General features: G+C 41.7%; 1 long non-coding RNA gene across 1 annotated transcript in view; it reads left to right on the plus strand.

The window, feature by feature from the left end:
- The window catches only part of LOC138745250 (uncharacterized), a 53,085-nt gene that overhangs the window by 3,619 nt on the left and 25,590 nt on the right, over positions 1-23,876 (plus strand). The window contains exon 2 of the long non-coding RNA XR_011346100.1: positions 23,331-23,451. This is a non-coding gene — a long non-coding RNA (uncharacterized lncRNA). The remainder of the gene's footprint in view (positions 1-23,330; positions 23,452-23,876) is intronic.

The raw sequence follows: 23,876 nt of genomic DNA on the forward strand, positions 1-23,876 counted from the left end.
GTTGGGGATCAACAACTGGGGCTTGCATTTGATTGTGTGAAAGTAGAAATGGAAACTCAGAATAAGGCTAATCTGATTTAGCAAGCCATTGGCTCTTATATTTCCACCAGAAGTGAATTTCGAATTGAATTTTGAGTCATCTACACTGGTTAACTTCAAAGTCTTTTGATTGTAAGACTAAATTAAGAGCCCTTTTGCCTCTGGCTGTACTGAAAGATTGTTTTGTTTATGACATAAATCTTTCTGAGAGGGAGAATAGACTGAAGCTGCTTTCCTCGTCATTGGTGATGAATCTTGCAGTAAGATCTTTCAAATAATTACAGACTCCTAATTCCTCCCCATCCTCGGGCATTTTCTCCTGCAATCTACATCAGTTAACACCATCCAGGGATTCTCATGCAGGGTAAAGTTTCGAAGTCTCCTACTCCAACCATGTCCGTGCCCTCTGTGGCAAGAAACCCAATGCAGAGTAAATGACAGATTGGCTGAGCACCTCCACTTTGATCACAATGGCCATCTTGGCTCATGGTCACAAGCTGTTTTAAGTTCCATTCCATTCCCACACTGACCTTTGTCTTCTGCCTCCTCCATTGTCTGGGTGAGGTCAAATCCAGAGGAACCATCTCTTATTGCATTTGTGACTCGATGGTATGAATATGGAATTTTCCAAGTTCATGTAACCTGCCCACACCCCACCCCCCAAGTTTTTCTCTCTGACCTGTTGATCCACCCAGTTCCCCTCATATTATCCCTTCCAAACCAGATGACTTATAAATGTGGGCAGAAAAATGGCAGATGGAGTTTAATCTGGACAAGTGTCTTGCACTTTGAGAGGACTTGTAGTTGTGTTGCAATGAGGGATCTTGGGGTGCAAGCGCGAGCTCCTTGAAAATGGCAATTTCGATAGTTTTCTCTGGAGCTTTGGAGGCTGAGGGATGACCTGGTTGAAATTTATCCAATTATTGTAGTCCTGGAGAAGGTCAATGTCTTCTCCCCCCACCCCCATAGGAAATGTAAAAATACTATGATACTTATATTGAACATGAGAGGGGAAAAGGAGAGAAGTGAGGCAGGTTTTTGCACAGTGCGGTGGGGGTCTGGCCCACGCTGCCAGGATAGTGGTGAAATCGCCACGATTTAAGAGGCATTTGTTTGGGCACATGAACAAGAGGGAATAGGTGATGTGTATGGACCATGTGCTGACAGATGGGATTAATTTAATGAGTATCATGGTCACCCCAGACATTGTTCACCAAATGGCCTATTCCTGGGCTGCTCTATGGGTGATGATTCATCTCTTTTCAAGGATTGTTGCCGATGGGCAGTAAACTTTTCACAGAGGTCTATCTCCAATGAATGTATTTAGAACATTTCCATGAGGTAATTCCCTGTAGAAACACCAGTTTATCATTCAAGCAGTGTAGCCATAGCAATAATGAAAAATTTGAAGGCCATCATTACTGAATCCATTTTAATCAGCCTTCACCTTGTACAATGTTCAGTTGAGACAAGAAAATCAAAATGCAACTTTTAACCTCTAGGAAAGATGAGTAATCTTCTGTACCACAGAATTATTGCTGAAAAAATATTTGGAAAATTTTGTGAATTCAACTTGCAAAGAGGGGATGAAGAGGAGCCACAACGAGATTTTAAAAAATTAAATCCAGAACATTTATTAGAAGATGTTTACCACAATAAACATGTTCAGGTTCAGTAATGATCAATTTTAGAATGGCATGTGGCCGTAATAAAAGGAATTCAGGATAGATATATTGCCAGGAAATATAAATTAATGATTTGGATTGTGGTTTAAATGGTTTTGTGGCGAAATTTGCGGAGGTCACCAAGATAGGGGACAAAGTAGGAAGTGTAGAAACTGTAAAGTTGCAAAAGGATATTGACAGATAAGGAAACTGGGTAAAATTATGGCAGATGAGATTTAACATTGAGAAATGCTTAGTTGTACATTTTGGCAGTGGAAATAAACAGGAAGCATACAATTTGGATGGGATGAAAATTCAGACCTTGGATGTGCAAGGGGACTTGGGTGTCCTTGTGCAAGGAAACCTAAAAGTTAATGACCAGGTGAAATTGGTAGTGAAGAATTCAGTGGAGTACAGGAAATTAAAGAAGTAATTTCATGGAGGCATTTTGTATATTGAAAGGTTTAGATAGGGTGGATGCGGGTAAGATGGTTCCCTTGGTGGGTGAATCGAGGACAAGAAAATTAGAGGTTATCCATATAAAACAGAGATTAGGAAGAACTTCTTTAGCCAGAGGGTCGTGGATCTGTGGAACCGCTGCCGCATACAGCAGTGGAAGCCAGATCACTGGGCATATTTAAACAAGAAATAGACAAGTATCTCATTAGTAAGGGCATTAAGGGATATGGGAAAAGTCCGGAAATTGGAAGGAGTGCAGAGTGGTTTCGTGTTGGTTTATGGAGCAGACTAGACGGGACTTGTGGCCTGGTTCTGTCCTTTGTCTTGAGATCTTGTTCTCATTTGAGAGAGTTTATTGAACGCAACTGAGAAAAATGGAAAAAATCTTGGCAGTTGTTAGAGTAGGTTATTAGTTTGACATCTCTATGTAAAACTCCAAAACTATCTGTCACTTTGGAGTGGTGCCTGTCCCTCCAACCCATGAGGAACATAGACTTTCTAATATGTCATGTGTTCTTTCAGTGACAAATGATTCTCTTATTCAAACATGGCCAGAGGTCACTCGCATTTCATTTCAGCTTCACAATCGTTTTGGGTGGGTTTTCAGTTGTAAATGTGGCAAATTCCTTTTCTTGTCACATTTTTCAGTGATGTATTTGGAAAAAAATGCTGTTGTGTGGACTGCAGCTCTTGAATGCAAGTGAGCTGCATTTGTTGTCCTTCCAATGCCATCTGCTGCTTGACAAGCCTTCAACCTGGCTCCTGCCCTTTCCAAGCCTTGCTCAAGTGTTTTCCTCACCTCGTGACCCCATCATAATGGTGTGCAGACATGCAATAAGCCACCATTTAAAGGCAGGGTCCATAAGACGCAGGCTTGTAAAACCCCCGGATTATCTTAAAATCGCAAAATTGGAATGGCAAGAATTGGGCATAGCCCACAGATCTGATGGCTGCTGGGCTTCAAGGTTGTAAATGGTTCTGAAAAAAACTAGGGATTGGCGGCCTTGCAGAGATAATTGTGCCCTGAACAATTCCACCATGCCTGACTGATACAATATTTCAAATTTACAAGACTTCTCAGCCAACCTCCACGGCAAATATGCATTTGTCAAAATAGATCTAGTACATGCTTACTATTAGATTCTATTTGAGTCTTCGGATGTCACGAAGACAGCAGTGATGCTCCCGTTCGGCATGTTTGAGTTTCTGAGAATACCATTCGGTCTATGGAATGCAGCTCAGACATTCCAGTGGTTCATGGACCACGAACTCACTGGCCTTGGATTTTTTAGTACTTAAGTTCATCCAGGAGATTCTGGTTGTAAGTGTGGATGAAGAGAAGCACAAGAGCCACCTTATCTCATTGTTTCCGAGGCTTGAGGAATGTGGCATCGTGATCAATCCCAGGAAAGTGTTTCTGGTGCTTCTGATCTTGTATTTTTGGGACCTAGAGTTATGCAACATGGTATTTTGCCTGTTGAATGGAAAGTGCATGGAATTTGATAATTTCCTCCCCGCGTTAGGAACGTTTGGCCAGTTGTGATGGTTTTTAGGTACGAGGAATTTTATTGTTATTCCCTGGTGAATACCGCAGCATCTCTATTACCTCTTGCTGAACGACTCAAAGGATATGATGTCTGCTTCAAAAAGACATTAACTTTGGGAGATGATGCTGTGTGAGCTTTCCATGATGTGAACACTGTTCTTACAAATGCTACTAAGCTTGTACATCAAATGCCCAAGGCCTTGCTCTCTTACCACAGATGCATCTTTCAGTGATGTGGGGACCAGTGTTCGAACAACGAGTCTGTGGGCAATTAGAACCTCTGGCATTTTTTTTTTAAGCCAAGCGGTCACCGGCTCATGCAAAGTATAGTACAATTGGGCAAGAACTCTTAGCTATCTATCTCGCAGTGAAACATTTCAGCATTTAAAAAAAATATTTATAGTTTTGTATACAGTTCAATATAATAATAGAATCATATCCAAATGATACATACAATTATCAAAATAGAATAAAAAATAAATGTTGTACTGTACATAAAAGTGAGAAGAGAAAAAAGTATAAAAGAAAAAAATACAGATCTAGGTGCAAAGCTCCTGTGATAACTATTCCTTCCCAAAAGGAAAGGCAGGATATTAATAAAATATTAGAATTAGACCAACATGATAAGGTTCAACCATTAAGATTAATGAAAAGTGGTGGTGGGGTGGAGAAGTGAATACATTAGATATAGAAACCTATTTTTAAATATGGTTTCCATATTTTGAATTATGTAACATACCCAGTTCTAATATTATTAGTCACTTTTGCTAAGGGAATACAATTTTGCATTTCCCCACGATCAATTTTAAAATGGGATTCAGATTTCCATGGAATTGTTATACATCTCCAGGCCATTTCCAATGCAATTTATAAAAATAATTAATGTTTTTTTTTTAAGAACTTGAATTCGGCTTCCAAATCATATACATTTCCCAAAAGTAAAAGCTCAGGTGTTAATGATAAACATTATTATAATTTGTTCCAAAAACTTGGTCACATCTTTCCAAAATGATGTCATCTTGAGACATCTCCAGAGACAATGTATAAATGTACCAATTTCTGTGCCACATCTAAAACATGAATTTGAAAAATTAGGAATAAATTAATTGATGTTGCATTAAATATAATTGATGAATAAATTTGTAATTAACTAATCTATTGAAAACATTAATTACTGTCCCAACAAATGTCAGACAAGCAAAAAGGGTCAATTTCAGTTCCCAAATCCAATTCCCATCTTTCTTTTGATTTATTCAAGTCTGGGTTTGGAGATTCCTCTTGAAATAGAAGATACAATTTTGAAATAAATTTCTTTGTAATTCTCTCATGAATCCCAATTTCCAATTCGATATTTCAGCTTTTTATTGGAAGGTCAATCTTTGACCATTTGTACAGACCACCAGCCTCTTCTGCATACTGCAAGTAGAAGCACACATCTCTACTTGCCCAGAGAGATTCAGCACTTGGACTTCATCCTACAATTTTCATCAGACACACAGCACATCTGAGGATGCTGTGGCTGGTGCCCTATTCAGGCTCGACATTACATACAACTACTGCCATCGATTTCAGTGCCATGGCTCATGCACGGCACATTGATCCCGATTTCATCCGGTGAAAACAGATCAACTCTGGTCTCCATCTTCAAGTTGTGACGCTGGATGAATCGGGTGAAAAGTTGGTCTGTGATGTTTTTCCCCCAACAGGAAGGACTTGGCCGTTTGTGTGGTGGCTATGAGGCAGGAGATTTTCTCTTCACAATCTATCTCTTCCTGGTAGAAGAACATCAATCAAACTGGTTAAGGAACATTTTACCTGGCTTTATGTTAAACAGAATGTTGGAATATCGGCAAGGACTCGCTTGCTGGTTCAATGGCCTAAAGTCTCCAGGCACATGAAATTCAAGCTGGGGGATTTTGTTGTTTTGGATTCCCATTTCCAGCACGTGCACCTTGTGGCTTGCAAGGTCCACTTCCGCCATCTCGGCAATGTACAAATCTGCTCACGTGTGAGGACTGGACTACCAGGTGGCAGGATGAAATTCCTAACATTGGCATCTCTGCGGAGACAAATGCCTGTGCTTTTGTGGATTCCATCTTTTGGTGTTCTGGGCACTATTACAACAGATCGAAGGTCTCAGTTCGAGTCGGTATAGGTCCGAGCTCTCACTGATCCTCTTGGCACAACCTGAATTACCGCTGAGCATTTCAGGCGAACAGCTTCTTTGAGCGTTTCCATTGACAATCGAAAGCAGGTGGTGATGCATCTCCATGGAGCGAACATTTGGCCATGGTTCTCCTTTGCATGCCTACTGCTGTTAGGGCAGATCTTGGATGTTTAGTGGTAGAGCTTGTCTATGGCTGTATGCTGACCTTGCCAGATGAGTTTGTGAATCTGAGTCCAGGCACAGTGCTCCATGAACAGGTTAGTTATCTTGATTGTCTTCAAGAAAATGACGTGGCAGAGAATGATTCCAACTGAAACGGTACCTTCTTATGAACCAAAGTAGCAACACCTCGAGCTTTTGAATTAAATGAAGATGAAAAACATGTCCGACCCAATCTCTTTTCAATGTCATATGTTCTTTCTCAGACAAATGAGTTTGTTGCAAAAAAGCAAGATCAACCTTCATTTTCTTTAATATTTCCTTCCTTTCAATCGGATTATTAAGTTGTTTAACATTAAAGATCACAAAATTTAAATGAGCCATAACTTAATTTCCTCCTGAGATTGACACTTCTCACAGCAATTACAACTATATATATAAAAAAATCCCAACATCCCCCCCCCACCTTTGAAACAATAAGAAAACACTATAAAAACAAGAGTACAAGAGTCAGACCCCCCCTCTGTGAACCAGGTGCAGTTAATTCCACAAGTGGCAGATGACTTTAGAAGTAGCAGAGACGACCATCACCCCCCAACCGATTATTAAAACCCATCAGTCATCCCAGTGATAACACCCACATTGAGCTTGAGCTTGATCTTCAACATCAATCACCGATTCTGATTCCAATTCTTTTCCCCGTTCCCTTCCCAATCTTAACCTCAGGCATTTTCCCCATCGATTCCTTCAAATCAGGGAAGGAATTCACAAAAGTTAATGCACCATAAGGACTCTCAAAACATTGAGACTGATCTGGCCCATAAATCACCTTAAATACCGAAAGTAAACTTATACCCTTTCTTCCACAGCACTGCTTTGACCAGATTAAACTCTTTCCATCACTTAATAATCTCCTGACTTAAATCAGCATAAAATAAAACCCTATTTCCTTGATACATCGTAGGGCTTTGATCAAGGCGAGCTTTCTGAACCACAAGCCGCAAATTCATTTCTCTATCCTGATATTGCAAACATCTTAAAAGAACCGCTCTTGGTATTTGACCTGGAAAAGGTTTTCTCCTTAAAGCCCTCTGAGCCCGATCTAAAAAAATTCAACTCCCAATATCTCTGGAATCCATTTCCAAAAATAATTTTACAGGATATGAACCTTCAATATCTTCCGGCAGACCAACTCTCTTAATGTTATTACGACAAATTTGATTTTCCAACGAATCAATGTTTATAACAAATCTCTCTTCTGGACATCCCAGCCTTGAAATAAATCCTCAATATGATCCATTCTCTCCGCATAATGGTCCTCACAGTCAATAAAAACTTCTATTCTCTTAAATTGAACTTGTTCAGTGTCTACTGCTGTTAAGCTCTTATTAATATCAACTTGAATAAATGTAATTTCTTCACACATACCAGCCATTTATTTCCTCCATAACAGCAAATTGATCATTTAAAGTTTCAAAACCTTAGTTCACAGAAGACATCATCTTTTCATTTGGTTGGATCAGTTCTATAGGCATGAGGTTGACTTCCATCCCTGTTACAGGTGCCTTGAAGTCTGGAGAAGGTGTCTGTGGTGAAACAACAGCTTTCATTGGAGAAGGAGATGTTCTTCAAGCCTTAGGCCTCCCTTCATTGAGTCCAACTGCAGCAAGTAGTAATTCTTGCTCTTCTTCTTCTTGAACCTCTAAGTTGTCCTCCTCCACCTCTTCTCTTCCACATCATACCTGGCAGCCGGACTGTAGATCGGATCCAGAATTTCCTGAAAGTGAGAACATCTCCAGATGCTCCGCTGCATACAGGCAGTCCCCTTCCCAGAAACGTGCTCGCATTCGGGCACTCACCCCCCCCCCCCCCCCCACACTCTCCTTCGTCAAGCCCGGCTGGTGTCGAATTCCATGCTTGCACTCCTTCTGGCCCGGCCAAAGATCTCGGCACTATCTTGCATCTCCAGATTTGCAGAAAATGCAGACGTTTATTCCAGCTGGTCCTGACTGACATGTTGAGGCTTCAGATCCATGTCTAACTGATCCCGAGGTTCCTTCTGGGAGGTTGGCCTTGCTTCTTCTGCACTTTTCACAGGTTGAAAAACTAGGTTTTTTCTAAGTTGCTTGTTTTGATATGGTGTTGTATGTACTGACCAGTACAGGCATGGGCTGATCCCCCCCCCACCCCCTGATGTCATCCTCTCCTGGACTCCTCCCCTGTGACCCAGGCCATGAAGGTCGAGCCACATCTTCCATCCCTTCACTTCCCTCACTTGGACCCAGGTGCCTGCACTGTTGTGTTTAATAAAGCCTATCGTTCCCCTCAGTCTTTGTCTCCGTGATTATTGGGCCTTTGTCTCTGTGATTTTTGGGCCACCTGGTCGTGCCCAACACTGTTTTTTCCCTTTCTTCATTTCCAGAATCCTACTGTAGTAAATTACTGTTCAAAACATTGATAAAGTCAAAGAAGTCACTACAGTTCGAGTATTGAACAGTTCAGTCAGGGAAAGATGTCTTCTCATGTCTTTTTCCTACGCCATCTTGCCACAACCACCCTCCCTCCCCCCTCTCAGTTGACTCCTTGAACACCATCCAATCCACGGACTCTAGGCAGCCCTGCAGCTGTCTTCCCTCACGTGACCACCTTCTGGTTGTCCTGATCTCGTAAGTGTTGTGAGCAATTTTAGGCCCCATTTCTAAGAGAGGATGTGATGGCCCAGAGGTGGTTTACAAGAATGATCCTGGGGATGAGCGGAATAATGTTTGAGGAGCATTTGAAGGCTCTGGGCCTGTACTCACTTGAGTTTAGAATGATGACCTCATTGAAATCTGATGAATAGTGAAAGGACTGGATAGAGAGGATGTTGCCAGTAGTGGAAGAGTTTAGGACCAGTGGGCACAACCTCATAATAAAAGGATGTCTGCTTAAAACGGAGATGGAGAAACCTTTTCATCCAGAGCAGTGATTTTCAAACTCCTCCTCAACACCCCACTCCCACCCCCCGGATCATATTCTACTTAATCCCTGTGCCAGAAGTGCTCTGTTAGTAAGGGATTACTTGAGGTGGAATGTGATTGGAAAGAAAAAGTTTGAAAACCTCTGTTTTAATTGTACGTCATTGATATGTTCTGTGCGTGGTTTCAAAACTCCAGAGGAAATGGACCATTGACAGTTTTTCTCAGGCAAAATATTTCCTTCACATTTGGGTCGACTGCAGTCTTTCTCAGCCTTTTTTCCCATTCATATGCCACTTTAAGCAATCTCTTACTCTTTTTCGACTCTCCAAGGAATAAAGTCCCAACCTGTTCAACCTTTCCCTGCAGCTCAACTCCTGAAGACCTGGCAGTGTCTAAGTAAATCTTCTCTGCACTCTTTCAATCTTACTAATACCCTTCCTGTAGCTAGGTGACCAGAACTGCACACAATACTCCAAATTTGGCCTGACCAACATCTTATTCAACCTCACCATAACTTCCCAACTCCTATTTTCTTTTTGTTAATTAATGAAGGCCAAGATGACAAAAGCTGTCTTTAGAACCTTGTCTTCCTGTGACACCACTTTCATGGAATTATGTAACTGTGTTTTATCTCTTGGTGCCGATTTCTATAACTTGGCTGTTCAATTTCATAATGTTGGCTTCTGGACTATTTTATTGTGCCCCTTGATCTAGAGAGTTCTGGCAGAGCAAAGCAATTTTGTTTTCTTTTGTCAGGTCAAATTTTGATCCAAAATTGATCCAAAAACAAGTATTGATCCAAAAACAAGTATTTTCACCATACCTTCATTTCAGATTCTCTGCAGCTGTCGTATTGAACCTCACAGTGACGGCATCATGTTTGTCTTGTTTATCCTTTCCCCCTCCATCCAGACAGATGTGCTGATCAACGAGTTGACTCCACTCATCCAGCACCACTGCCATTTCTGCTGCTCGGGCTTTTCATCCCACGTAGTCAGTTTGTTATTTCTCCTCTTCTTTTTCTTAGCAAAGAGAATCAGGTTTGTTAGATCATCTTTCTGAATCCCAGTGAAAGGTTATCGACCTGAAGGTTTTAACTCCGATTATTTTTCCAGTAGATGACCTGCTGAGTATTTCCAGCATTGAGTTTTTATTTTATTGCCTTGATGTATTACTGAGTGCTTTGAATGGGAGAAGAAATGTGGGTTGGGTTAAGTTGAGATGTCTCGATCATGGAGTGAATTTAGAAAAATAGACGTAAAAGTGGAGGGTGCATGGAAATTGTTAATTCATCTTTTGAAATTGTTTTCTGATGTACGCGCAGTGTTCAGAATTAAAAATTTATTTTGATGAACATGTCTCAAAATTTGTCATATTGTGGCAACAAAGCAGGTGCAAATATTGTTCTAAATTACATTTTTAAAAAAGAAATCAATTTGTGCAAAATGAAGAGTAAGTGAGAGTGACTGTGGTTCCTTGTCCATTTGGAAATCTGATGGCAGAGGGGGAGAAGCTGTGTTTGTACCATTGGGTGTTATCTTCAGGCTCCTGGATCTGTTTCCCTGGTGATAGCAGTGTGAAAAAGGCCTGGCCGAGGTGGTGAGGGTCCTTGAGGATAGAGGTTGTTTTCTTGAGACTCCGCCTCTTCGAGAAGTCCTTGATGCATGGGCCAGAAAGCGCGGGATACTCACATGGCTTAATTTAAACCTGCTGGCAGCAAACTCTTAATGATGTCCCACCTTTTCCCGTGGAGCCTGGCACACTATACACATATGACAGTTTACAGCATGGTAGCAGGCCATATCGGCCCTTCGAGTCCGTGCCAGTTCACATGAACAACTCCACTAGTTTCCCCCCTCCCACACTCCGCCCATATCCCTCCAACCCCCTCATAGACATGTACACATCCATCCTTCTCTTAAGTGACAGAATGGACACTGCTGCAATTATCTCTTCTGGAAGATCATTCCATTTTGCCACCACTCTCTGAGTGAAGAAGCATTCTCCAACATTTCTCCTAAAGCTTTACCCCTTACCCTTAACTCATGCCCTCTTGTTCCAACCTCCCCTGCCCTCAGGGGAAAGACTCTACTCATATCTAGTCTATCTATTCCCTTCAAAATGTTAAATACCTCTATCATAACCCCCTTCAACTGTCTACATTCTAATGAATAAAGTCGCAATCTCCTTAATCTTTCTCTGTGCTCTTGATGTTGTAAGTCAGGCAACATTTTTGTAAATCTTCTCTGCACCCTCTCCACCTTATCTATATCCTTCCAATAAATGGAGATCAGAACTAAACACAATTCTCCAAACCTGGCCTCACCAATGCCTTAAACAGCTATACTCTAGTCGATGCTATGATTTATGAAGGCCAGCATGCCATATGCCTTCTTAACTACCCTGTCAACATGGGAATTCACCTTCAAGGAACTCAGTACCATAACTCCAAGATCCCTGTTCCTCTTCATTCCTCGACGCCCTCCCCTTAACTGCATAGGTCATATTTTGATTATTTTTTCCGGAATGCAGCACCTCACACTTGTCAAAATTAAATTCCATCTGGCACCTTTCAGTCGACTATTCCAAACAAACCAAGTCCTGTAATCCAAGAAAACCTTCCTCACTATTTTCGTATCTTCTGCATATTTTCTCACCCAGTTAACCACCCCCTCATCCAAATCATGAATATAAATGATAAACAACAGGGGACTCAGCACCGATCCCTGAGGCACCCCGCTAGTCACAGGCTTGTATCCTGACAAGACAATTGTCCACCATGACTCTCTGCTGTCTGTTTCACAGCCACCTCTGTACCCATCTCACTATCTATTAATCCGTAGTGACTTAACCTTCCTAACTAACTTTACATGCGGAACATTATCAAAAGCCTTACTAAAATTCAAATAGATCTTGTCACCTGATCTACTTTTCTCATCACCTCTTCAAAAAATTCAACAAGATTCATCGAACATGATTTTCCCTTCACAAACCCATGCTGGGTGCCCGTGATCCATCCCTGCCTATCCAGATATTTGTACATACTATCTCGAAGAGTACCCTCCATAACTTTTGCCACCACCAAACTCAAACTTATTTGCTGATAATTACTTGGCCTACACCTTGTGCTCTTTTTAAAACAGCGGAACTACATTTGCAACTCTCCAATCCCACAACACCACACCTTATTCCTGTGATCTTTGTAAAATCACCGTCAGAGCCCCGGATATTTGCTCCCTGACCTCCTTTAATGTCCTGAGAAAAGTACCATCAGGACCAGGAGACTTATCCACCTCCATTGACCCTGGAAGATCCAAAACCCTCTCTTTAATAATCCTTATCCTTTCCATAACTAAAGCATTCATCTCATTTATCTCACGTAGTCCAGTGTCCCTTTCCCTCGTGAATACAGAAGAGAAAAAAATTGTTCAATATCTCCCCCATCTCATACAGCTCCTCACATACACATCGTCCACCGTTACCATTTTCCAGTGGACCTACTCTATCCTTCAACCTCCTTTTACTGTTCATGTATCTGTAAAAACCCTCAGAATTCACATTCACCTTATTAGCTATTGACACCTCATACCATCTTTTTGCCTTTCTATTTCCCTCTTGAGGTTCTTTCTGCAATCTAAGTAAGGATCAATCTTTTGCTTCTTGTATTTAGCATGGGCCTCCCCCTTATCATGAACCGTTCCTAATATTTCTAGAAAACCACGGCTTCCTTGAATTTTGAGTCTTGCCTTTCGGCCGATCTGTGACATAAAGATGCCTTACTCTCAAAATCTCACTTTTAAATACCCTCCAATTTTATTCTAGATCATTTTCGGCTAAAGAATCAGCCCACACAACTCTCTGCAAATCTCTTCTCATTTCTTCAAATCTGGCCTTCCCCCACTCGAAGATCTTCAACTTTGAACTCGACCTATCCCCTTCCATAATTAAGTTAATCTAAAGGACCCATGATCACTGGATCTGAAGTTCTCCCGAACGCTCACCTCTGCCACCTGCCCCATTTCATTCCCTTCCCACAGATCGAACACTGACCTCATCTCCTGGGCATCTCCACATACTGCTGCAAAAAGCAGTCCTGAACACGTTATCTAAAGTCTAAACCATCCTGACCTCTCACTGACTCTGTTTCCCAATCGATGTTAGGACTTCACTTGCCTCCTTTCTGGACCCATCAACCTTGCGTATGACTTAATCAGGCTGAAACCTAGTTTTGTGTTGTGGCATAATGGCAGAGGACATGACATTCTGGTACATAGTAGGTGCATTGGATGCTGCTACAGCATCTCAAGTAAGAGAAGTGTTGCCAATCCCCTGGCGGAAAACCAGTACACCAGGTTTAGCCAATTTCTCCTGGACACACTGGAATTGATTAGACATGAGCGCAGCTTGCGGCTTTTAAATATGGAGGGCTCGGGTGAGAGGAATCTATCTGATCTAATGAATGAGATGGTTGCATTAGCAGATGGTCATTCTCATTGTATACTTTTTGAGACTCTATTCCTGTCCAAACTCCCAGATCATGTCGCAATACCAATCATTAACATGGATTTCCATGTAGCGCGGGAGGCTGATAGACTCCATCATACTCCAATGCAAGAGTCTGCTCACGTCCAGACTGTTTTTGCAGCAGATCTATATCCCGTGTCCTATGAGCCTCCTGTATCTGCAGTTCAGTCAAAGAAGGATGAACACACTGACGGGCGGCAAGAATGCTGTTTTTACCATCGCCAATGGGGATAAAGGCCCATAAATGTGTCCTGCATGTACCTATTACAGAAAAAAGGTAGGAAATGAAAAACCCGGCTCCCATTAATGGCCTCGGCATCTGGCACAAGTACGGGCCCATTGTGTCTTCAAGACGACACTGGTAAGCACAAGTTTCTTGTAGACACGAGTGCTGAGGTCCGTTTGCTCCCACCCAACCTATTTTGAAATAAGAACCACGTAAATAACAACACCTGGCTCTTCAAACAGCAAATGGGATGAAAATTCCCTGCTTTGGCACATGACGAGTCACAATTTGGATAGGAGGTGTGACATTCCATTGGAATTGTGTATTGGCTTCCATTACACGGCCCATTATGGGTGCAGATTTTTTAAGGTCCCATGACTTTCTAGTGGACGTGAGGTGGAGGAAATTGGTTCATGTTACCACTTTTCAAACATACCCACTGGTCTGCAGCAAAGGGAGTGTTTCCCATCTCGGGGTCCAGACCCTGCACAAAGATGCACATGCTGCTCTCCTCAATGAATTTCCCTGTACTCTCTCCCCAAATTCCAATCCCTCCTAAATGGCCCAGGGTGTGTCCCATTACAGAGACACTTCAGGCCTGCCGAGTTACACCAGGACTCGCCCTCTTCCACCTGATAAACTGCGCAGGCTTTTTGAATTTCATAGGATGCCACTTGGGTTGAAGAATGCCGTTCAAACCTGCCAGCAGCTGATAGGCACTTTGGGCAGAGATTTAGAGTTCCCTGACATCTACTTGGATAATGTCCTCATAGCCAGTCAGGATATCACCAACTGCATTTACTCCGTCTGTTCCAAGGGCTGGGGGAATTTGGTCTTCCCATCAACCCTAGCATATGTCAATTTGGCAAATCCACCATCAGCTTCCTGGGACACAAGATCACAGCCAATGGTGTCTTTCCCTTATCCAGCAAGGTAAAGGCAGTCCCTGCTTTTCCAACACCTACCACGGATCAGGGCCTGCAGAAATTCTTGGGCAGGAGAAACTTCCATCACCGGTTCATTCCAGCAGCTGCTGACATTCTTTGCCCACGGTTTCCGATCCTCACCACAAAGCACAGGGACATTCCCTGGACAACAGAGGTTGAATTTGTGATGCTCAAGATGCTTTAGTCAATGCAGCAACGCTCCCCCATCCTAACCCCGACATTTCCTTGACATTTAGTTCTGATGCCTCGAGTACGGCCCTGGGTGTGGTTGTTGAGCAGTACGTCGATGGCCATTGCCAACCCCTCGCGTTCTTTAGCCGACATCTATAGCCATTGGAGATGAAATACAATGCATTGTATCAAGCGACACGGCACTTCCGATTTGTTTTGGAGGGTCAGTATTTCACTGTGTTCACAGACCACCAGCCACTCATTTTTGCCTTCATCAAAATAACGGATCCATGGTCGGCAAGACAGCAGGGTCACTGTCATACAATTCAGAATTTACCATGGATGTGCACTATATTTCTGGTAAAAACAATGGCGTCACGAATATGCTGATCAGACTGACTGTAAATCATATTCAGGGTGACGTTGATATTCCGGAATTAGCCAGTGTCCAGGCAATGGACCCCGATGTTCAGGCATAGAGTACGGCCATGACTAACCTGGACATACAGCAGGTGGCAGCACAACTGGGCTGCCAACCTTACTTTGTGACATGTCTTTGGGCTACACTAGACCAGTGATTCCGCCATCTTGGAGGCAATGCCTTTTTGACCAGATACACAGCTTGTCTCATCCGTCCATCAGAACATCTGTCAAGCTCATGTCAAATAAATATTTATGGCATGGTCTGAAAAAAGGCATTGCGCAATGTGTCTGCACATGTACCTCCTGCCAGACTGTCAAAATTCAGTGCCACACTAAGGCACCTCTTCAACCTTTCCTGGCGGTACACAGGTTGTTGTAACACGTGCAAGTGAACCTGCTCGGGCCATTGCCAGTATCTCAAAACATGAGATAGATTCTAACAGTCATAGAACGTTTCACGCGCTGGTCAGAGGCCATCCCATTGCCATCCAGTGTCACTGAGACAAGGGCCAGAACATTCATCATCAATTGGATGTCGAGATTTGGTTTCCCGACCCACAATTACATCAGTCCGCAGAACACAATTTACCCACAGTTCCTTGTGGAACATTTCCACCGGCAACTGAAGGCCCAATTCACCGGTCTAAATTAGGTCGATGAGTTGCCATGGGTCCCATTGGGAGTGCTCCCGGCTCCAAAGGAAGACATGTCTGCATTGTCCAAAGAGTTGGTTTATGGTACGGTCCTTACAGTTTCTTGGGACATTCATTTCACAACCAACTCTGATCTGAACGTTCTTCAGCAGCTTCGACGTGGTGTCGCGATCACCTTTTCCTACCCACTGGAATGGAACCTCTAAACAGAATGTGCCCCCATCACTCCTGGACACTGATTTTGTTTTTGTGTGCAGACAGGTCCCACGAATGCCGTTACGACCGTATGAGGGCCATTGTCGTGTGGTGAAGAAGGATGGGGTTGTGCATTGGGGGACATTGTAGCTGTTTCATGTGGACAGACTCAAGCCTGCCCATGTGGATCCCACTTCACCCATTCAGTGCCCCCTGCGCAGACGGCGAGGGCATCCACCTAAGGTGCATGCAACAGGTGCTTTAGTTTCTGGTAACGGTTCTTGGGGGGCGGGTAGTAGCTGTATAATGGGCTGAGTGGGAACTGTTCTTTGGCGGGCATGTGAAATAATAAGACAAACAGGCGTCCATTTAATTGACCATCCTCGCATGGTGCTGCGTGCCGAGGAACGACACGTTGATCTGTGGATTCTCCTGACAGAAGGCGCGGGACACTCACAGGTCTTAATATAAACCTGCGGTCCCGTGGATGGGCAGCAAACACATAATGATGTCCCATGGAGCCCGGGACATGCTGTAAATAAAATAAGCCTGTAAAGTCTGAATAAAGCAATCTTGTGTTGACTAACCTGGTGTGTGTGTGTGTGTGTGTGTGTGTGTGTGTGTGTGTGTGTGTGTGTGTGTGTGTGTGTGTGTGTGTGTGTGTGTGTGTGTGTGTGTGTGTGTGTGTGTGTGTGTGTGTGTGTGTGTGTGTGTCTTGCTTTAGTAGCTCTATGGAAGTAGCTGCTACATATATAAATATTTTGGATGATTATTGCACTTACAGCATACTTTTCATCCATCTCACAGCCTGTGGGAAGAAACAATTACCCAGCATGGCGGTCCTGATTTTGATGAAGGACCTGGTACAAGATGCTGTGCATTGGATGGAAATGGTCTTTTTACAATTCCTTGAACCCTATTTGAACAACACTCCCAGTAAATGTCACATACAGGAGAAAGGGAGACCCCAGTGATACTCACAACTCTTTGCATCATTCCTGTCTGATGCTTGCCAGCTACTAGACCATCGAATGATGCAGCCAGACAGGAGACTCAACTGCACTCCTGTAAAATCTCAGGAATAGAGCTGTTGGCCTTGACCTCCTCAGCCTCCTTTGGAAGTGTAGGCACTTCCTGACCAATAAGGAGGTGTGCTGTATGGATGGGAATTTTATGTGATTATATTGTCTATTCTTGCTCTTTAACAATCTTTAGTGGATAGAAGTAGTCATTGTACTTTAGGATGTACAATCATGTACAGATTGTCCTTAAATAGCCATTTGGCCCAGATGTCTATTCAGTCCAAGAATACTTTCGATCACAGGCAGATTTTGAACAATAACACCATTCATTTTGCAACAACTGCCACTTAATTTTGCCAGTTGTTCAATGGTATGGGGAAAACACCACTGTCAACTCTTCTACCTTAAAGGAGTAATTATATTCAAATGGGCAGTAGATCAATAGATGGAAACAGTGAAATCAGACAGAGGTGAGTGGCTGCTTAAAATTAGAAACATTTGTGTTCATGCTATAGAGTTTAAGGCTGCCCAGGAGGAATATAATGTGTTTTCTTTAAGATTGTTTGCCCTCACCCTGGCGAAGGATGGTGCCAACAGATATGTTGCTGGAAGGGTTCGAGAATTGATATGGTAGGTCACAGGAAGCTCAAGTTTAGATCCACAGAGCGCATGTGTTTAGCAAAATGGCCACCCAGTCTGTATTGGTCTTGCTGATAATGAGGTCAGCTGAGTCTACCAAATGTAGTAGATTAGGTTGGATGGGGTGCATGTGAAACACTGCCTCACCTGGAAGGTCTGATTGTAGCCTTGGATAGAGGTGCCAGGAGATGTAGGGACAAGTTTGGCAATATCTGCAGTTCCAGTGGGGCTACATGAGGTGGTGATGGGTGGAGAGGGAAGTGCCATCGATGGAGTCACAGAAAGACGTGTCCCTGTGAAAAGAGGATATGAGTGGAGCGGGTTAGATGTAACAGGTTAGAGGATGGTGCTGAAGTTGGAAGTATTCAAGGATAATATGTCAGATGTGGCAGCTGATGGGTGGTAAGTGAGAAACCTGAGGGATTCTGTCCTTGTTCTGCCAGTGAGGAGGTGGGGGAAGGGCAGAAAAAGAATTGGAGATAAGGGTGTAGGCTTTATCAAAGACAGTATGGGGGAATCTGCATTTATTGAAGAAATAAGACATTTTGGGTATCCTGGAGTAGAAGACCTCATCCTGGGACTGTTACAGGCCCTGAGGACCCCAAACCTTAGCAGCAATAGTAAATCATCAAGACAAATGGTTATTTAAACAAACGTTGTTTTTAAATTTCTTTAACCAAAAAAATAGATTCAAACTTTAACTTATCACTATTAACTTAACAGCCTTACATTGCCCCATTCCAATTCTAAGCACAGGTTTATTTAATATGTATAAAGTTCTTTGACACAACTCCAAGTTCACCGGTGTCTATCAATTCTTATACTGTGCACAGATTCAACATTTATGAATTTTCACCAAGCTCTGGTGCTTAAAAGTAAATGTTTACCCTCCAGGAAGGTGCTTGTTGGTTTCAGAGAGGGATTTATTGCTCATTGGACACACAAAATCTCATTCCCTCTGATCATTCACTTTGGAGTCTTGCCAAAGAAACTAGCCCCATCAGGGTTTTCCAAATGAATACCTCTTCTGCATGTCACCATTGAGTTCCTTTTTTTTTTTCCCTTATTTCAGGTGAAACACCATTTCTAGCCAGCCATCTCCTCTTGTATGGGCCACAAGGTTTTTCAACAGGCTGAACTGAGAACTCACAACCCGTCTTCAAAATGGGGTTTCAACAAGATGTCAGCTTGCCATCTCTCCCTCTCTCTTTTAGAAAAAAAGCCTATTTGGCCTCTCCTCTCTGCTTGCAAAACCACATGACCTTCTTAGAACAGCAAACTGGAACCAGCCAGATGACTGCACCTGACCCAAACTTCTGAGTCCATTCATCTGTTGCTTTAAAAACAATAATCCATTTTTACCTAATTTTGAAATTATAGCAAAGCAGTCTCCTTGTTTTGTCTTTGCAAAGGCTCTCGGTGCCTGCATGACTCACTCTCAGCAAAGCTCTTGCAATTTAAATAAGAGCTGTTTTGTGAAGTGTTTGTGTTTGTTTGTGACCTCCATGACTCCTACAATCCATCTCTTTCAAAAACATATCTATATACAATGTAAAATATATAATCTGTCACAGGACAGATGCAGCAGAGGAGTTGTGATAAAATCAATGGTGTCCTTGCAAAAAAAAATGGGAAGAGGTATAATCCAGGTAGCTCTGGTGAGTGGAGTTTGTAATAGTTTGAAAGTTGAACCTCTCTATTTCAGGAGACAATTTACTGTCATGTAATTTAAAAGTGTCATATCACACAAAATTGTTTTTTTCCTGCTTTAAGGCAGACATTCGCCATTGGTAGGAATTGCCTGAAATGCCTCTTGCAGTGAGAGAAAGAAGCAAAAGAGAGTCGTGCTCTCTCTCTCCCAACCCCATCATCCCAAACCCTGGGCCAAGTCACTGAGGGTCTGTGGATTCTCTTTCAATGGTCACAGACCATCCAATTCATTGGCAATGTGAGCTCCAGTTTTGAACCTCTGACACAATTAGGAACCATTTAGCACCCATTTATCCCAAGTCTGATACCTGATACCCTTTTAGCCAGTTTTGAACCTGTCTCTAGCAATCCACAGCCTAGTGTGAGTTCCTTGACTGCTTTCTCCAGAAGCCCACAGCCTGCGTGGGTTTCTCTCCTCAAATTACCAACAGCCTATCAGATATGTGGGTCCTACAGATGCAGGACCCCTCACTGTTCTGCTTTCATGGTTACTGACCCGTGGAATGAATCCTCTGCTTCTCAGATGTTGATGGTGTGTGGTCTTCCTGTTTTCTGGTCCCCTGTGTTAGTCCTCCGCTTCACCAGAGTTTGTGGTGGCAAGGAAATCTAACACACCTAATTAAAAAATTTACAAATTAGAGGAGAATCTCGCATGTCTTGAGGGATGGAAAGGGCATTTTTACAAATTGAAGCCTAATATTTGAAAATTCAGGCGCCAAATTTGCAAAAGCAGAGAGTATATATTTCTCAAGCTTTAAGTAATTTTTTCTAAAGGAATACAACTTTGAATTTTTGCATGTCATCTTGGCATCCCTAAAATTATATCTGATATCCAATAAGTGCAATACATTTCCTCATCACCACTAACATTAATTAAACAAATTTCAATTGATACTTTAATAGTTTTAATTTGGGCCTTGTTCCTTCAATATTTCCTAATAAAATTAAGGTTGGATTTTATGGAAAAACAGCTCCTATAACTTGTTCCAAAAAAATTGTAATTCTCCCCAAAAAGATCTTGCATTAAGACAAACCTAAGTTGTATGCAAGAAAGTTGCTACATCTTCACCACACCTCAAACATTGATCTGATAATTCTGATTTTATTCTATTCAATTTCTCTGGTGTAAGAAGTAACTGCAGAAGAAAAACCAGTTGTGAATTCCTTCCTCACTGCTGCTGCAGTGGGGAACTCTGGTCAATCGATCCAAAATACTGAGTTGAAGTGAATTAATACAACTCCCCTGGATCACGTGATCTCTATTCCCAAATCAGCTACCTGTTGAGCTTTTTAAATCCAACTGCCTGAGTCACCTGACTCCAGATGCAGCTTTCAGATACAATCCTTTCTGACATATGCTACATTACGGATGTAAAGAGAATTATACTGAACTAATTTATATCTTACATTGAAATCCTTATATGGACCTGCCCTTATTTGCCAATCAATTAAAATATTCAGATCCATTTCCCACCTTTGTCTCGACTTCTGAACTCCTCGTTTAAAAGTTCCTACTTGTAATAAAGAGGACATCATCGAAGTAAATTTTTTAACAGTTCCTCTTGATAAGGAATTACTATTTCAGTACTACATTGATCCTAACTTATCCTTCAAATATGCTCTTAGTTGGAAATAGCAAAAAAGATTGCGATGAGTTATACGATATTTATTTCTCAGTTGCTCAAATGACATTAATTGACCCCTTTTATAACAATCTTCAACATTTATCATTCCCTTACGAAACCAGCTGTCCAGAAATTGATGATCCTTGGAAAAAGATACGAAGATTTTGAATCAAAGCCATTCTGGGTGATGTACATCCACTTACACCAATTTCATCATTTATTTTATTCCATATATTAATCATATGTTTCAACAATGGTGTATTTTTATCACCAAACTTTAATTTTGAATCCCACGTATAGAAATTCATCTGCTTTCTCTCTCCTATTTTATTTGATGGCAATTTTTCCCTTTCAAAAAAAGAAGCAAGCAATCTTATTTGAGCTGCTTGATAACAATTTTTAAAATGAGGAAGCTGTAGTCCTCTCAATGCAGAATTTGCATTGGATCACTTGTAACATGGGATTCAATAGGAAATGGGTTCACATGACATAAGCTCATGATGCAGACTGTTTTCTGATAATGGAATACAAGAGGAGGGTTGTCTTGGTCTTCCACAGGATATAGATCACAAGATACAGGGGCAGGTAGGCCCATTGACTCTGTTCAACCATTCTTCCACTCATCCCCACTGCCCAGCTCTCTCCCCTTAACCCTTGATTCCTTGACTAATCAAATGTCTGTCAATCTCTGCATTAAATACACCCAATGACCTCAGTTCCACAGATTGACGACCCACTGAGAAAATAAATTTTTCCACATCTGTTTTAAATTGACACCCTTTTATCCTGAAATTATGTCCCTTGTTCTAGAATCTCCTACCATGGGAAATATCTTTGCCATATGTACTATGTCCAGGCCTTCCAGCATTTGAAATACCGCTGAGGTCCCTCTTATCCTTCTGTACTCCAACTAGTACAGTCGAAGAATCGACAATTGTTCCTCATAAACTAACCCTTTCATTCCTGATATCATTCCAGTAAATCATCGCTGACCTTCTACAACACCAGCACATCTTTTCTGAAATACCGCATCCAAAACTGTAATTCTGATTGAATGGAAAGGGAATTCTCCAATGACACAAACACAACAGTGGAATGATATTATGTCTTGTTAATATTTACAATAATTATTGAAGAGTCAATTAATAATTTTCAAAAGATGCCGGGTCCCTTTTTTGGACTATTATCATAACCTGAAGCTTGGTGCTGTGTTACGAGACCAGAGGATCCCAAAACACAGCAGCAATAGACATTCACCAAGACAAATGGTGACTTAAACAAAAGCTGATTTTAATTCTCTTTAAACATGAACACGGATTTGCACTTTAACTTATCACTATTTTACTACTTTAACTTAATTTACTTAACTTACCCCCCTTCTAATTCTAAGTGCATGTGTGTTTAATGTGTGTGTAAGTTCAGAAAAGTTCTTTGGTTCACAGTCCAATCTCACTTCTCATTCCTCCAAGTTCACTGGTTGCAGGCCATTCTTATACTGTGTACAGAATTTAACATATATATATATATATATATATATATAGATATATTTATATATAAAAATATATGTATAAAGTTCACCAGGCTTTGGTGCTTGAAAGGTAAATGAGCACTGCTCAGGGAGGTTCTTTTTGTTTTTCAGAGAGAGGTGTGTTGTTCAGTGAAGCATTAGGGTGTTTTTGACTCAATATACCAGGATCTGAAGTCCGTTATCTCTTCAGAAAAGTTCAGATAGCTTTAGCATGGAGCAAAGCTGAGCCAGGACTTTGCAAGTATTTAAGGGAGTGTACGGGCAGGCTTTGTTCTGGACCAAAAATCTCACCAAATGACTCTGCTTGAAATCAAGATTCAAACCATTTTGAGGAATACAACAGGAATTGTTCAACAAGAGCCTGGTGTTCCCTGAGGAGTTTTCTTTCAATAGTGGAAATGATTTTTTTTTAAACCCTGTTAATATTCCTGATACAGATCTTTGTATTTAACTTTCAGGTTGCTATCTGTTGTTAACTTTAATGGGGTGACTGGATGGCATCTTTGCTTTAACCAAGCAGTTCTCTTGAAATTTCCAGCTGTAGGATGCGGTGCAGTTGCTTGCAAGTTTAGCAAGTGGGATTATGATGTGAAACTGCAAGTCACAGTGTCATTTTGGTGTTTGAAAACGCAAATGTGAAAATTTTAACTTGTGTCTCCTTGGTTTGTTTAAGTTTACAGAGAAGACAGATTTGGATGCTCATTTGGCGAATCGGCTGGGCAAAGCAGAAAGCACAAAATGAGGGACTGAAAAAATAATGAAACAGACTGAAGTGCCGTTGAACCCAAACCCAGGTAAAGAATTTAATTTTGTGCAGTGTACTTTAGATACCAAACAATTTGGGATTTTAGTGGTGACCTATTTAAATGAACAAAATCTGATTAGAATAGAAGTTTATGGAATGTTTGGGAGTTGCCACAAAAAAAAATGGAGATATAAATTAGATGTTGTTATTAAGATAAATGAACAATACAATGAGCTTGGTGTCACAGTATATGCCTCTCTCTACCGTACATCACCGTTAAACCTTCTCCCCAATATGAACCTGATGTCAAAGTATCTGACACAGTTAATCGTACATCACTGTTAAACCTTCTCACGAATGTGAATCCTGTCTCATAGTTTCTGCCTCAGTCTATAGTACATCAGTGTTAGACCTTCTCCCCACTGTGAACCTGGAGTAATAGTATTTGCTTCAATCTACCGTCCAGCACCGTTT

Source organism: Narcine bancroftii, chromosome 11 (assembly GCF_036971445.1).
Source record: "Narcine bancroftii isolate sNarBan1 chromosome 11, sNarBan1.hap1, whole genome shotgun sequence".
Taxonomy (NCBI): Eukaryota; Metazoa; Chordata; class Chondrichthyes; order Torpediniformes; family Narcinidae; genus Narcine; species Narcine bancroftii.